General features: G+C 47.6%; 1 long non-coding RNA gene across 1 annotated transcript; it reads left to right on the forward strand.

The window, feature by feature from the left end:
* Positions 1-3,720: 3,720 nt before the first annotated feature.
* Positions 3,721-11,620, forward strand: LOC139178349 (uncharacterized). The gene is made up of 4 exons (XR_011562768.1): positions 3,721-3,765; positions 4,727-4,935; positions 10,766-10,848; positions 11,159-11,620. It is a non-coding gene; the product is annotated as an uncharacterized lncRNA (long non-coding RNA).
* The last annotated feature ends 3,115 nt before the right edge of the window (positions 11,621-14,735 follow it).

A 14,735-nucleotide genomic window follows, 5' to 3' on the forward strand; every position in this document is an offset into this window, starting at 1 on the left:
AAGACGGTCAGGGTGCGGTCCATCACCTCAGCAATTATTCCGCTTCATCTTCAAGCCTGCCTCCTTGACTAGGACTGGCCTTCAGTTTCTGGCCTAATGACAGTAACTTGTTTTGAAAGGCATGCTTGACTTGGGATGTTTGTGAGAAAGGTTGACGGTGATGCCCACTCACTTGTTTGTGCACTTAGAAAGGGAGGGTGATGTAGGAGGGCCCTACAGAGACAGAAATATCCGGGATTTAATTCTGACAAGCTGTGAGGCCTCGGACAAGTTGCTTAACCTCGCTGAATCTGTTTTTTATTCTATAAAAAGAAAATGGCGGTGCTTTGAGTAGAACTAATCCCTAAGAAAATTTCTTGTATTGGAGGTGGCAAAACTCGAATCAAATACATACATAAAAGTATATTTTAGAGGTTATATATTTAGATGGCTCATGATATTTCCAGAAGTAGTTTCAGTATGTGTTTTGGTAAAAAGTCATAAAAAGACAACCAAAGGAGGAGAGGGAGCCTGGAGAGTGTTTTGGTTCTGGGATCATAGAGTGAGCGAGCCAGGGGCCAATCTGTGCTTGACCGTGTGGGACAGAGGGTTCAGCAGTGATGACACTGTGCAGGCAGTCCCACCAGATTGTCAGGCTATGGTCCCCCCTCCACGTGTTGATGCATTTTAGTAATGAATACCATGGAGAAGGAAATGGCAAACCACTCCAGTATTCTTGCCGGGAAAATCCCATGGACAGAAGAGCCTGTAGGATACAGTCTGTAGGGTCACAAAGAGTCGGATATGACTGAGTCGGATATGACTGAAGTGACTGACCACACATACACACACACACCATGTGCTGATAAAGTCCTAATCGAGGTGGAGCAGTACATGGTGTTATGACTGAGCCAGGGAAGATGGACTGGAGTGAGTTCTTAGAGTGGAGGGGACTAGATTGATGGAGGAGGGCTTGGGTGGACAGTCAAAGGTCTACACTGAGCTTGCAGCCTGTCCTGTCCTGTCCTGCAAATGGCACATGCCTGGGGTTCCACCTTCTGGCATGAATAATCCAAGGGGGACTTCCTGGGTGGTTCAGTGGTTAAGAGTCTGCTTGGCAATTCTGGAGACATGGGTTCAATCCCTGGTCAGGGAGCTAAGTTCCCACATGACTTGGAGCCATTAAGTCTGGGCGCTGCAACTACAGTCCATGTGCCACAATGAAAGATCTTACATGATACAACAAAGATCGCTCGTGCCACAACTAAGACCAGAGGCAGCCAGATAAGTAAATAAGTATATATTCTAAAATAATAATAATCCTTGGATGATTATTATTCAAGGGTTGTCCTGAATTCCCAGATGGCTCATTGGTAAAGAATCTATCTGCAGTACAGGAGACTTGGGTTCAATCCCTGGGTTGAAAAGATCCCCTGGAGGAGGAAATGGCAACCCATTCCAGTATTCTTGCCTGAAGAATTTCATAGACAGAGGAAGCCTAGTGGACTACAGTCCATGGGGTCTCAAAGAGTCAGACACACTGAGCGCTCATGCACAAGAGTTGTCCTGTGATTGTCTCCTCTTTTCCATTTGGTGGCCTTGCCATCCAGAAGGGACCCTGGGATAGAGTTCATTCTCCTGGGAGGGTTTTCGGTGTTTGGCATTCTGTTGCCTCGATCTCTTCCTGTAACCCTTGCCGACCCCAGGAAGGGCTGAGCGCACCCCAGGTACACGCTGTTCAGGGTTGTTGAGGATGAAATAAAATACTATATGAAGATGAGCTGAGCCCAGCAGCACCTGCATACTGCAGATGTTATCCAAATATAAGCATCATTCTTTGCATGATTTAGTTATTTAAAGAATGTGTTAAGTTTAAAATTAAAGGGCACCATCTTGACCGCCACTGCATTAATGCAAACTCTGACTGCTTCTCAGCCACATGAAGCAGCTGCTGCCTGGTTGGCTCCTCTGCAGTTCTTCTCTTTCCAAATCTTTTGCCCTTATTTCCTTGAATCAGGTGTGACTGTCCTCAGAACTCCAGAACTAGCTGGCCAGGGAGAACCCAAACTAATAAACCTGACATTGCGGGTGTTGTGGTTGACCCTGATCTTACACCTCCAGCCTCATTTTACACCATCACTTCACAGTGGTTTCTAAAGCCCTTCTCTATAGTACACAGTTGGAACCAAAGCTCACCCACAGGTCTTGACTGGCCTGACCCTGGAGAAAATATTCAAGTGGCTCAAGCAATGCATCTTTTGGACATCAGTTGGAATAGCTGCCACCTGGTGGGCATCTCCTGTGTCAAGGTCACTGTCAGTGCTCCTGTTATCTTGTTAATGCTATCAACTGCACTGCTGTTGACATCTCTGTGCTTAGAGCTTTTTATAGCTCACCTCACTTCACCTTTACTACAGCCCTGGGAGGTAGGATTGTCAGATTGTCACAGCCATCTTGCAGATGTGGACAGTGACGCTCTGAGAGGCTGAGTGACTTACACAGAGCCAGTAACTGATAAAATCAGGATTTAAATCCAGGCCACTTAACTACAAAGGCCATGCTCTTAACCTTGTATTGCATGTCTGTTATAATCCTCAGAACAACCCTTTGAGGTAGCTATTAGATTCCCCACTTTGCAAAAGAAGAAGCTAAAATTTAGAGAGTTTAAAAGACCTGCTGAAACCTATGTAATCAGGAATCACCTGACCTGGGTGTTGAACCTAGGTTTAAGCATAAGCATTTTCCATCCCTTTTCTTATTTAATTCTCACAGCAGCCCTGGGAGTTGTACCATCTGCTATCTGCTTTTCAATTGTGGTGCTGGAGAAGACTCCTGAGAGTCCCTTGGACAGCAAGGAGATCAAACCAGTCAATCCTAAAGGAAATCAACCCTGAATATTCATTGGACAGACTGATGCTGAAGCTGAAGCTCCAATACTTTGGCCATTTGATGAGAAGAGCTGACTCATTGGAAAAGACCCTGATTCTGGGAAAGATTGAGGGCAAGAGGACAAGGGGGTGACAGAAGATGAGATGGTTGATGGCATCACCAACTCGATGGACATGAGTTTGAGCAAGCTTCAGGAGTTGGTGATGGACAGGGAAGACTGGCATGCTGTAGTTCATGGTATCAAAAAGAGTTGGACTTGACTTAGCAACTGAATAACAATGATAACAACAAATCTGTTTTATAGATCAGGTTCTAAGGCTCAGAGATTCAGCCATTTGCTCAAGATCACAGAACCAGGAAGTGAGTGGCAGGCTGATGGGAGGTGAGACCCACACTGATGAACTTTGCCCAGTACGATGCTTCCTATGATATACTACTCTGGAGAAACCCATTCCTGACAGTTGGCTGTCATTCCCCATTTCATCCTGACCTAGAGAGACATTTTAACGTCTCCACAATTGAAGCCATGTCAGTAGTGTTGGTTTTCAAAGACTGTGTGTATAGATCAGTGTGGATGGCCAACTGTCCAGAGGGAAGACCCTGACATGATAGCACAGTGAGCTAGGATGCAGGGGAACTCATCTTTCGCACCGGACTCCACCCCAGCCCAATCCCACCAGGGCCACACGGCACAGTGGATATACACATCCAGCTCGAGCAGATCTGCAGCTGATGGGTCCTGGCCTGGGGCCAGCACCTCTGGAGGACCAATCCCTGCAGGAGGAGGAGACTCGGGGTAGGGACTTTATGAATGGCATGTGGGTGTGGACTTAGCCACAGAACCTGGGAGGAGGAGAACGCACGGATGTCCTGCCTCAGAACTGTGGGATCTGTTGGGTAAAGACTTTGCTAACTTTGGTTTATTTATTCATTTTGAGATTTAAATTCATTTTAACATTTAATTAATTTTTTTTTAATGCAAAGAATCCACGACTTTCTATAGTGATCCAGGGCTGTATATCTCAATTTGTGTATGCAGAAAGGGAGAAGGCTTGCCAGATGTCAGAAGGAGAGACTTGGAGAGAAGCTGGAGCAGAGCAGGAGGGCAGGGAGAAGGTTTGGGGGCCCAGGGGGGCGTCCCAGAGAAGGTCATGTGGACGTTTTGACCTGAAAATCAAATGTCAGTTTTCCTCTTGTCCCTCAAATCTTCATCAAAAACATCGTCGCTGGCCAGTCACATCCCCTTATCACTTTTCCAGCCAGCTTTGTGACTCTAACTGTTGGACGGAGAACTGATAAGGGTAGGTGATTGACACTCAGCTTCTGGAAGCCCTGAGGGTCACCTGTGTTTGTGTGTGTCTGGGGGGAAACCCGGTGCTCCTGCTTGGATGCCTGAGGATGGCAGGAGAACTGAGAGGAGGATCATGTGGGCTTGGCGGGGGAGGGCAAAGGGGAGCCCTGGGCTGTGCTCCCTGCTGAGGACACTGGAGCAGCCCTGGGGTTTTGTGCTCAGGGAGGTCTTCCCTTGGCTTATTCAAAATGTACTTCCTGTGACTGTGTTGAGAGTTTTCCCCATGAGAACAGCGGATGAGTGTTTGGGGCGCTTCTTCCCAAAGTTTCTTCATAATAGTTGGGAGGCAATAAAGAGGTTGAAAGGCTTCAGAATTTTAGGCAATCTTAAAACAACAAAACAAAACAGGAGCAGGAATTTCCATCTGATAGTGTGAAAGTCCCATCCCAGACATTTTTCTCAGCCAACGACAAATACTCAGTAAACTCAATTTATAAGGACCATATGTCAAGACAGGACATTTCATGGCAAAAATGTTTTTTTTTTTTTATTATGTTGTTGATTCAGAATGATCCTTTAAACTTTGCTGATACTAAAGCAAACAGTAAATTTCTGTTGAACTGGAAAATGATTTAATGCAGTGACACGCAAGCAAGTCTAACGACATCTACTTGAAGGACAAAATGCAGATTAATAGTCCCATAACTTCAAGCGCTCCTATTTCCTGGACTGTGAAAACAGAAGCACATGCATCGGATTGCATCTCAACGAAACAGGTACTCATTTTGGTTGCAGTTAAGTATTATGATTTTCCTTAAAGGGTAGATAGAGTTTTAAACTTAAATGGAGACATTACATTAAAGGGCTTCTCAAGTGGCTCGGTGGTAAAGAATTCACCTGCCAATGCAGGAGAGGTAGGTTCGATCCCTGGATAGGGAAGATCCCCTGGAGGAGGAAATGGCAACCCACACCAGTATTCTTGCCTGGAACATTCCATGGACTGAGGAGCCTGAAGCGCTACAGTCCATGAGGTCACAAAGAGTCAGGCAGCACGCATGCGTGCTACATTAAAACAGTGGTTTTCAAACTTAGCTGCATGTTGGAATCACCTGGGAATTTTGAATGATCCTAGCAAGCTACCAGTTACATCAGAATCCCCAGCACACAGTTTGGGCCTGAGTACATGGTGGACCACGGCCCTTAGTGTTCACGTGGGGGTCTCCCAGCTCTGTTGCAGTGATGTACAGTCTTGGATGCCAAACAATGAAGCCTGAGTCCCACCTCCAAAGATGCTGATGTAATCAGTCCAGGCATGGCATCGTGGCTGTGCCCAGGTGACCCCAATGCAGAGCTGTAACCTGGGCATCCGATAGCCTGTCTTCTAGCCCTTGAGTCCTCAACTCCTGTTATGACTAGCTTCATCTGTAACCTTTAGTATGTCTCAGTTTCCTCTTAAGCTCAATAGAACCTGGGTCAGTGTCGGAGTGAACGTCTCCTTCTGGCCCTTCCTGATTTAAGATGTGGCCAAGGCCCCCTCTACTTTCACTGAAGGTGACTCAGCACCTAGAGTTCCCTGTGTCCAGGAGGTCGTGGGGTGGATGGGCAGAAGTTGCTGAGAGGAGCACAGAGCACAGAGACTCAAAGACTTCCTTTGGACAGAAAGAGGCCAGTGAGGGGCTGGCCAGCCAGTGAAGGGGCCGTGTGCAGAAGGGGCTGAGACCCCGCCTGCTCCTGCTTGGCATGTGATGCCGGAAGCACCTGCTGGTCATCTGGAGAGACACCCTTGAGCGCAGAACGACAACATGAACTGAGCATTGAGCTTTGCTGTCGATTCTCCAAAGGTTTTGGGTTGTTTCCACAGTTCCTCATAATTGTCTGTCCTTGTGTAGTGTGAGAACTTTCGATTTTTTTTTTTTTCTTTTTTGGACCTGGCTAAAGACATACATGTGGAAAGACAGAAAAATACCTCAGGTTTCTTAGCCTTTAGATGATAAGAATATTAATGATCAAAAGTATAGCTGCCATTTCTTTAGGGCTGACTGGGAACAGATCTGTGCAAAGCCCTTCACTTTCACATTTTGATTGCTTTTAAATTGACCTCTGAATTACATCACTGACTTATCACAGCCACAGTCTGAGTTAGGCACTACTGTTAGTGTTAACAGTTGGGAATACCGGGGTCCCCGGAGGCTAAGTACCACTGGGCAGGTCACACAGCAAGTGACAGCATCAGATTTAGGCTCCAGTACTGTCAGACCCTGAGGGCAGCCCGCACGTGCTGCCGGGAGTAGGCTTGGAAGTCCAGCAGTCAGACCTCAATTTACAGAAGCGGCAACAGGTGAGAGATCTTTTCCCTTATAGAATATCAGTTGATCCCTCCAAAGAGTCCTGAGAGGCAGGTTTTAGGGTCACACACAGTTTACAGACGAGGACACTGCTGTTCAAATAGATTACCTGCCTGAAGACACACAGTGCCATTAAGTGTAAGGGGTGGGGGCGAGTCCATCTCCTCCAGATCTGAAGCCCACTCGTCTTTTACCCCTTGTGCTACTGAACTGGTGGCCTTTTTGACCGTACTCCCCCTGAATCCCAGCATCAGGCTTGCATGAAACCCAGCATACGGCTGAGCTCGCAATAAATCTTTTGCTGAAGAAAAGCCTCCCAGACCTGCCATGCAGAGGCAACATCCACCCACACAGCCCCCACCCTCCCCTCAACGCAACCTTTAGCAATTCAAACTTGTGCATCACTTCCCTGAGCAGAGGAGCAGAGGGCCTTTGGTGGATGTGTCCCCACCTTTGGACGCACTCTCTTGAGCGTGTTCACCTTCTGCACCCAGATATTGAGTCAGGGACCACATGGCACCTAGATCCTGGCAAGTACCAAAGACAGGCTCAGCCACAAGATGGTGGGTGGGGGGCTGGTTGGGGGAGGGGGATCCTCCCTGTGGTGATTTGGGAAATCTGTCCAGGGTCCAGAGTCCTGGGTCCTGGGTCCTGGCCAGCCTCAGTTTCCTCTTTTCAGATGCAGATGGATTTTCTGCCTGGGTGCCTCCCCCTAGGGCTCATCTCCTGGGGTCAGGGAGAGGGGAGGCCCTTTGCGTTAAACTGTCTGCAGAGACCCGGTGGGGCGTAGGGCATGCGGCCCTCCTCCCTTCTCTGCTCCAGGCTGCTGCCTGATTGCCCATGAAAAGAAGGCTTACTTGTGGCTGGAAAGCCCTGAGGCAGCGGATTTTGGTGTGAGTAAGCGATTCCGGAGGCATTAAAGGGAATGCGGTCCTGTCTGGAGCCCACAAAGCCGCCAGGGTTAGATTCAAAAGGAGGAGGAAGCCTGGGCTTTCTCAGCCGCCAGGCATGCAGCCTCGAAATTAAATCCCTGCAAAGGAATGTCTTCATCTTTATGGATGCAGGAAGAGTCCAGTGCTTCATAAAAGGAACGAGGACAGCAAAGCCAGCTTCAGGAAATTCCCTTCATCCTGGATGCAGATCTAAACAGCTCAGATCCCGGCCCCTCCTGGCTGGAGCCCTCACCCCTGCCGCAACCTCTAGGTGAACTCGCATGATTTGAATTTGGGTGGAGGAGCCCCTCCCAGGTCTGTCATCATTGATATGTGGCTGGGAAAGAGTAGAGCAGGAAGCAACATCTATTTACCAGTCGCACATCGCTTGCATGTTATTTTGCTTAATTCAGTTTTTAAAGTCTTTACAGATGAGGAAACTAAAGCTTACGGAGGTCTCAGTTCCTGGCCCAGATCACACAGCTAGTGAGAGGCACAGCCAGCCCCCAGTTAAATATGAAGACCTGCTAGGAAACCTCTTGCCTTACTACATCTCCTCTGTGCTTGCATGCTAAATCGCTTCAGTTTTGCTTCAGTTGTGTCTGACTCTTTGTGACCTCACGGACTATAGCCCTCCAGGCTCCTCTGTCCATGGGATTCTCCAGGCAAGAATATTGGAGTGGGTAGCCATTCCCTTCTCCAGAGGATCTTCCTGTCCTAGGGATTGAACCTGAGTCTCCTGCATTGCAGGAAGTTTCTTTACAGTCTGAGCCACTAGGGAAGCCCATGGTTAGAGGCTTTGGCGGGTGAGTTCTTTACCTCTAGCACCACCTACATCTCCTGCAACTAACCCTAACTCCCCTCTCGCCTGTATTATCAGGTGTTATCTGTCTGCCATAAATAGGAGAAAGTGAGCTTCTGTGGTCCGGGCCTCCAACTTACCTCCATGTAGACTTGAAAAAGTCACGACCTAAAAGTTGAGGGTTTCGTTTTATTCAGAGGAAATTTTTAGGACTTAAGCCCAGGAGGCATCATCTCAAGTAACCCTGAGAGAACTAAATGCTCCAAGGAGGTGAGGAAGGAGCCAGGTTATATAAAAGTTTTGCAACAAAGGGCAGGTGGTCTAAAGCCAAAAGATTATTGTTAACTAAAGAACACCAAATTTCCCAGGCTAAGGAATTTAGTCTTCTCTATGTGTGGGGAGATGCAAGAGTCTGGGCTTGCTGAAATCATTCCTTTCATAGGCATCTCAGCTATCTGGGGCCGGTATCCTGTGCTTTAACATCCTGAGTTTCTTCGGGGCTCACTGTACAGAGTGGATGCAGTCTGATGGCTGCTAGACAGCAGATATTCTTCTTCTTCCTGCGTGTCCTCAGGGCTCACTGGCTCACTTTGGAGGGCTGCAATTGCTGATGACTGTGACATCCTTTGTTTACTGGTATGGCAGGAAATATTCTGTTTCTCCTCCATATATTTGGCTTTTAGTACAAAGCCAGCCACAGGGCAGGCTAACAGTTAATGTCACTGGATGGATTGCGTCCTCTTTCTGTGTCTCCACGAGTCAGGGATTCTGATGACCAGAAGAAGAATCACCATGACAGCAGCCAACATTTGTATCTCGCTTATCAGCATGTTGGCACCAGAGGCACATTTGATTCTTACAACAACACAAACGCCGCAATCATCATGTCCATTAAGTGGCCGGAAGACCAAGCTCAGGGGGATCACAGGGCCTGCTTTGGCTCCTCAGTGAAAAAGGCTGGAGCAAACTTGCCCCCCAACTCTTCCAATTCCAAACCCTACAGGACTACAGACAGTGCTTTATTTTATATCATGCTCAGTCGCTCAGTTGAGTCTGACTCTTTGCGACTCCATGGACCATAGCCTACCAGGCTCCTCTGTCCATGGGGTTCTCCAGGCAAGAATACTGGAGTGGGTAGCCTATCCCTTCTCCAGGGGATCTTCCTGACCCAGGGATCAAATCTGAGTCTCCTGCATTGGCAGGTGGATTCTTTACCACTGAGTCACCTAGGAAGCCCTTGTAAACAGAGTGGCAAACATTAACTTATTTAATCCTTAAAAATGACACAGTATGTACTCTTAGAATAGTCTCCATTTAACCTCTGAAGAGACTGAGGAGACAGAGAGATGTTTGGGAACGTGGCTTACACTGTACAGCTGGTAAGGGGCCGAACTGGGATGTTCCAGGCAGTCTGAGCTCTCACCACTTGGCTACACTGCCTCTCCCTCAAAGTGACTGTTCATAAGCCTCTTTTCTGTGCCAGGTACTGGGTCTCACTTCCTTTAATCCTTATGGCTGTGCCTGGAGCAACTCTAGGCATCCCCAGCTGAGACTCACAGTGATGTAGACGGTGAGTGAGGGAGAGGCTTTGGGACCAGGCCTATTTTATTCCAGAGCCTGGGATAAGCTGGCTTCTTGCTCATTTTGCTGTGATCCAGGAGGCTGTGTGCACAACCGCACCCTTGAATATGACTCAGATGCTGTGGGGAAGATAGGGTTGGGGGCTGGAGTCTCTGTGAAGTTAAAGTTTCTAAATTAGTAGAATTAAAGTAGAATTAAAACAGACTGACTCCTGGGACTTCCCTGGGGGTCCAGTGGCTAAGACTTCACCTTCTAATGTGGGGGGCGTGGGTTCCGTTCCTGGTCAGACAGCTAAGATCCCACATGCCTCGCAGCCAAAAAACCAAAACATAAAACACAATCAATACTGTGAGCGCATGGTCAGTCGCTTCAGTCTTGTCCGACTCTTTGCGACCCCATGGATTGTGGCCCAATAAGCTCCCCTGTCCATGGAATTCTCCAGGCAAGAATACTGGAGTGGGTTGCCATACCCTCCTCCAGGGACTCTTCCTCACCCGGGGATCGAACCTGGGTCTCCTGCATTGCAAGTGGATTCTTTACCCCTGAGCCCCTGGGGAAGCTCAAGCAATGCTGTAACAGATTCAATACAAACCTTTTAAAATGGTCCATATTTAAAAAACAAAAAGAAAAGATGTTAAAAAAAAAAAAGTAGAGCCCCTAATTTGGGGTCACAGCTTGGGGCTTTGGGAGTGACTGGGGTCAATGGCTGCAGTCAGGGCTCTAGTGCCAGGAGGTTGGGAGCACTCCATTTGAGTGGGGGTGAAACTTAAGCGGAGGCACTATTTCCCTGAGCCCATAACCCTTAGGAGGAGGGCTGGCTCCACAGCCCTGCCCTAAGAACGGCCCCATGCTTCATTAAGCCCTCTGCTGCCCCAACTTGACATTCTTAAGTATTAACAAGGAGCCCTGCATTTTCATTTTTTTCTGGGCCCTGCAATTTACACAGCCAGTGTCTCCTCCAAGGGAAGCCTGTCACCGGCTCTGTCTTATGTTTGGGTTCCTGGCATCAAGCACACTTGTTGCACCCAGGTGAGCTGCACTTGATGGAGAAACCCTGAGGGTGGTGGGTGAGAGTGCTGCGGGGAGGTCTTGGAGCCCATGAGAGTGGAAGGTGGGGAAGGAACTGGGGCTTCAGCTCTAAGCCATCTCTGAGGCCCTGTAGCCAAGCCCTGCAGGGAACTGGTGGTGGAAAAGCCACATGGCACATGTGCAGGAAACAATATGAACAGGGACTTCCTCCAGCCAGAAGTTGGCTGCTTTCAAAATGCATCTTATTGCCACGACCTTGTCCCTGGATCTTTCCTCCTGTCACCTGAAGCTGCTTGCTTGCCATTCCCAGGACTCAGCTTCCCCATCTTTAACTGGCCCTGCAGACCTAGATGAAAATACTGCTGAGTGTTCACTGTCTATCAGTGGGGCAGAGCTGCCTAGGGATGAGCGCTAAGCCCAGTTCATAAAGGAAAGCGAAAACCATAATCTGATCACACATTCTACAACTGAGCACTGAGAAAAAGAACGGCACAAAGGAACCTACTTATGAAACAGAAAGAGATTCACAGACTTAGAAAATGAACTAATGGTTGTTGTGTGGAAGGGACAAATAGGGAGTTTGGGATGGACATGTACACATGGATACATGGATAACCAACAAGGACCTACTGTACAGCACAGGGAACTCTGCTCAATATTACGTGGTAGCCTGGATGGGAGGGGAGTTTGGGGGAGATTGAATACATGTACATGTATGGCTGAGTCCCTTCTCTGTTCACCTGAAACTATCACAACATTGTTAACTGGCTAGACCCCAGCACAAAATAAAAAGTTAAAAAACAACAACAACAAACAGTCTTGCATTGATAAGAGAATGGGTTGTTGTACAAATTGTATTTGTACAATATTTTCTGGAAGAAAATAAAGCCAGACGAGCAACCTCATCCTGTGTGTAAGTAAGTTCTTTGCAGGCTAAAGATCTCAATGAGAAAAAGTATAAAAATATGAGAAGTAAAAAATGGAAGTTAAACAAAAATAAACTTGGGAGAGAGTTCATTGGTTCTCTTAAGCATTTAGTAGGCATAAAGATGGAGAAGGCAGTGGCACCCCACTCCAGTACTCTTGCCTGGAAAATCCCATGGATGGAGGAGCCTGGTAGGCTGCAGTCCATGGGGTCGCTAAGAGTCGAACACGACTGAGCGACTTCACTTTCACTTTTCACTTTCATTCATTGGAGTAGGAAATGGCAACCCACTCCAGTGTTCTTGCCTGGAGAATCCCAGGGACGGAGGAGCCTGGTGGGCTGCCGTCTATGGGGTGGCACAGAGTCGGACACGACTTAAGTGACTTAGCAGCAGCCATAAAGTAAACATTGCCAGATTTAGTTCTATTAAAATGTCAAACTAGGTATGGCCAGAGACAACCTAGAAAAGATGAAAGACAAATGATACACTGGTTCTACCAGTGCTGCCCATGGAACTTTCTCTGGGGATGGAAATATCCATTCTGCACTGTCCAATCCAGTAGTCACTCAGCACACACAGCAATTGGGCCCTTGAAATGAAGCTACTGCGATTGAGGAAATGAATTTAAACTTAAGTTAAATTAAAATTGGTCCCTTAAGGACTATCCTGGTGCTCCAGTGGTTGAAACTCCTGGCTTCCACTGCAGAGGGCATGGGTTCCACCCCTGGCCAGGGAATTAAGATCCCACATACCACATGCCGAGGCGCCCCCCCCCGCCAAAATTGGTTTAAATATATATAGCCACAGATGGTTGGTAACTGCCAGTGAAGGCCTGAGATCAAATGCCTAAAACTTTTTATGACAAATCCCTAAAAATCAACATCCTACAAAATAATAAGAAAAAGATAAATAATTCAGAAGGAGAAAAAAAAAACAACAAAAACTAAAGGACATAGAGAAGACATTCCTGAAAGAAGAAATGTTAATGGAACATAGACATTTGTTCAAGTTCACTGGTCATCAGGGAAATGCAAATTGAGACACAATGAAATATCAACATGTATCCATCACAGCTGTTGCTGGCCAAAATCTTGGCTTTTTCTTTCCTCTGAAGTCAAATAAAAAAGACACAGACAGAGTTTGGGGGAAATAGAAAGGTGGCTTTCTCAGCCAGCAGAGAGTCGTGCACCCCCTCCTGTGAGGAGTCTTGTTGTTGTTCAGTTGCTAAGTAAAACATAAAATTTTGACTGCACACTAATTAGGAGGAATATGAAAGTAAATGGCTGAAGTCAGAAATGGCTCTCCCCAAAGTTGGAAGATCATCTTAAACCATCCACCCTTTAGAGGGAAGGAGTTCCACTAATTGACAGTATCTGGGCTGCCAGCAAATGCTAAGTTTACTGTGTCTTTGCCTCAAATATAACACTGGAAATTGAGCCATCTGGTTTTTATTAGCATCGCTGGTTTATTGTGCAACTGCACTCATCCGGGGATGCATGGGACACGAGTTGCTCTGTTCTTCAGGTAACTGCCCTGGCTGTGTCATGGTGAAGGCCTTTCCCTCTGGGTAGCAGCTCTACCAGTGAAGGCTCAGCCTACTTCCAGAAAGTTCTGTCACTTGCAATTAGGAAGAACCCAGTTCTGCTTGTTTTAAAATGTCCATCTCACCTCTATTTCAAGCTCTGCTCTTCTCTCCCAGAGCAGGTGAGACTGGGTTCGTGAAGGGTTTAGGATCAGGGCTGGAGGCTGGGTTGTGGGGAGGGGCAGGGTGTTATCTGCTCTCACTCATCATGTGGGCATGTCCCCTCAGACTGGATCAGGGAGGAGAGAGGGGAAGACAGGCTTTCTTCACATCCCCCGGCAGTTGCCCCTTTGCCTGGCTGGTACCGACAAACCACCAGCTACAAATAGGCAGGATCCATTTTCCATCCTCTTAGGGATCAGAGGGGAAGACCTTGGCCTGTCTTACTGCCTGTGGCCCCTGGACACCCTCTCTCTCCAGAGAGTGTCCCCCATCCCCCCAAGCCCAGGTCACACACATAGGGGAAGTCTGGAGACCAAGCAGGGGTCTAACCAGGGAAGCCTAGCAGAGCCTCCCATGTCAAGTTCAGGAGATGTTGTTTCTGACCCAGGGCTGGGAACCTCAACTGTTCTGACTCTCCAGAAGGCAAATCTTTCTAAACTAAGGCAGATTACTTTTGCTTATTCTTCTTGAATAAAGAAGGCTGAGAGCTGAAGAATTGATGCTTTTGAACTGTGGTGCTGGAGAAGACTCTTGAGAGTCCCTTGGACTGCAAGGAGATCAAACCAGTCCATCCTAAAGGAAATCAACCCTGAATATTCACTGGAAGGACTGATGCTGAAGCTCCAATACTTTGGCCACCTTATGTGAAAAGCTGACTCTCTGGAAAAGACCCTGATGCTGGGAAAGATTGAGGGCAGGAGAAGGGGATGACAGAGGATGAGATGGTTGGATGGCATCACCGACTCAATGGACATGAGTTTGAGCAAACTCTGGGAGATAGTGAAGGACAGGGAAGCATGGTGTGCTGCAGTCCATGGGGTTGCAGAGTCAGGCACAACTTAGTGACTGAACAACAAACAATTTTTCTTAACAAAGTGTTCCACTGATTATTATGGGATGTGAGCTGTTTACAGTGATGGGAAAGGACCTCAGTTGGGAAGAGTGGTATATAAGGCTCTGGAAAAGCTCTGCCTCTGAGGTAAGTTCAGAGTCTATCTCTGTTTCTGCCTATGATGCTGGGAGTGATTGGATGTAAAGAAAAGTCTTGAGGATCTTCGAGTGAGAAAACAGCCTCTGATTTCCCTGGATTTACCTGGGGACCCCAGGCAGAGATGGCTCTCCTCCCTGACCCCTTCCTTGTCTTTATCCCTCCTCTTTTCCACTGCCTTCCCAGCCTTCACCCTACTCTTGGTTTCCCTTTGCCTGTTGTGTGGTTG

The sequence above is a fragment of the Bos indicus genome, chromosome 21 (assembly GCF_029378745.1).
Source record: "Bos indicus isolate NIAB-ARS_2022 breed Sahiwal x Tharparkar chromosome 21, NIAB-ARS_B.indTharparkar_mat_pri_1.0, whole genome shotgun sequence".
NCBI classification, from domain to species: Eukaryota; Metazoa; Chordata; class Mammalia; order Artiodactyla; family Bovidae; genus Bos; species Bos indicus.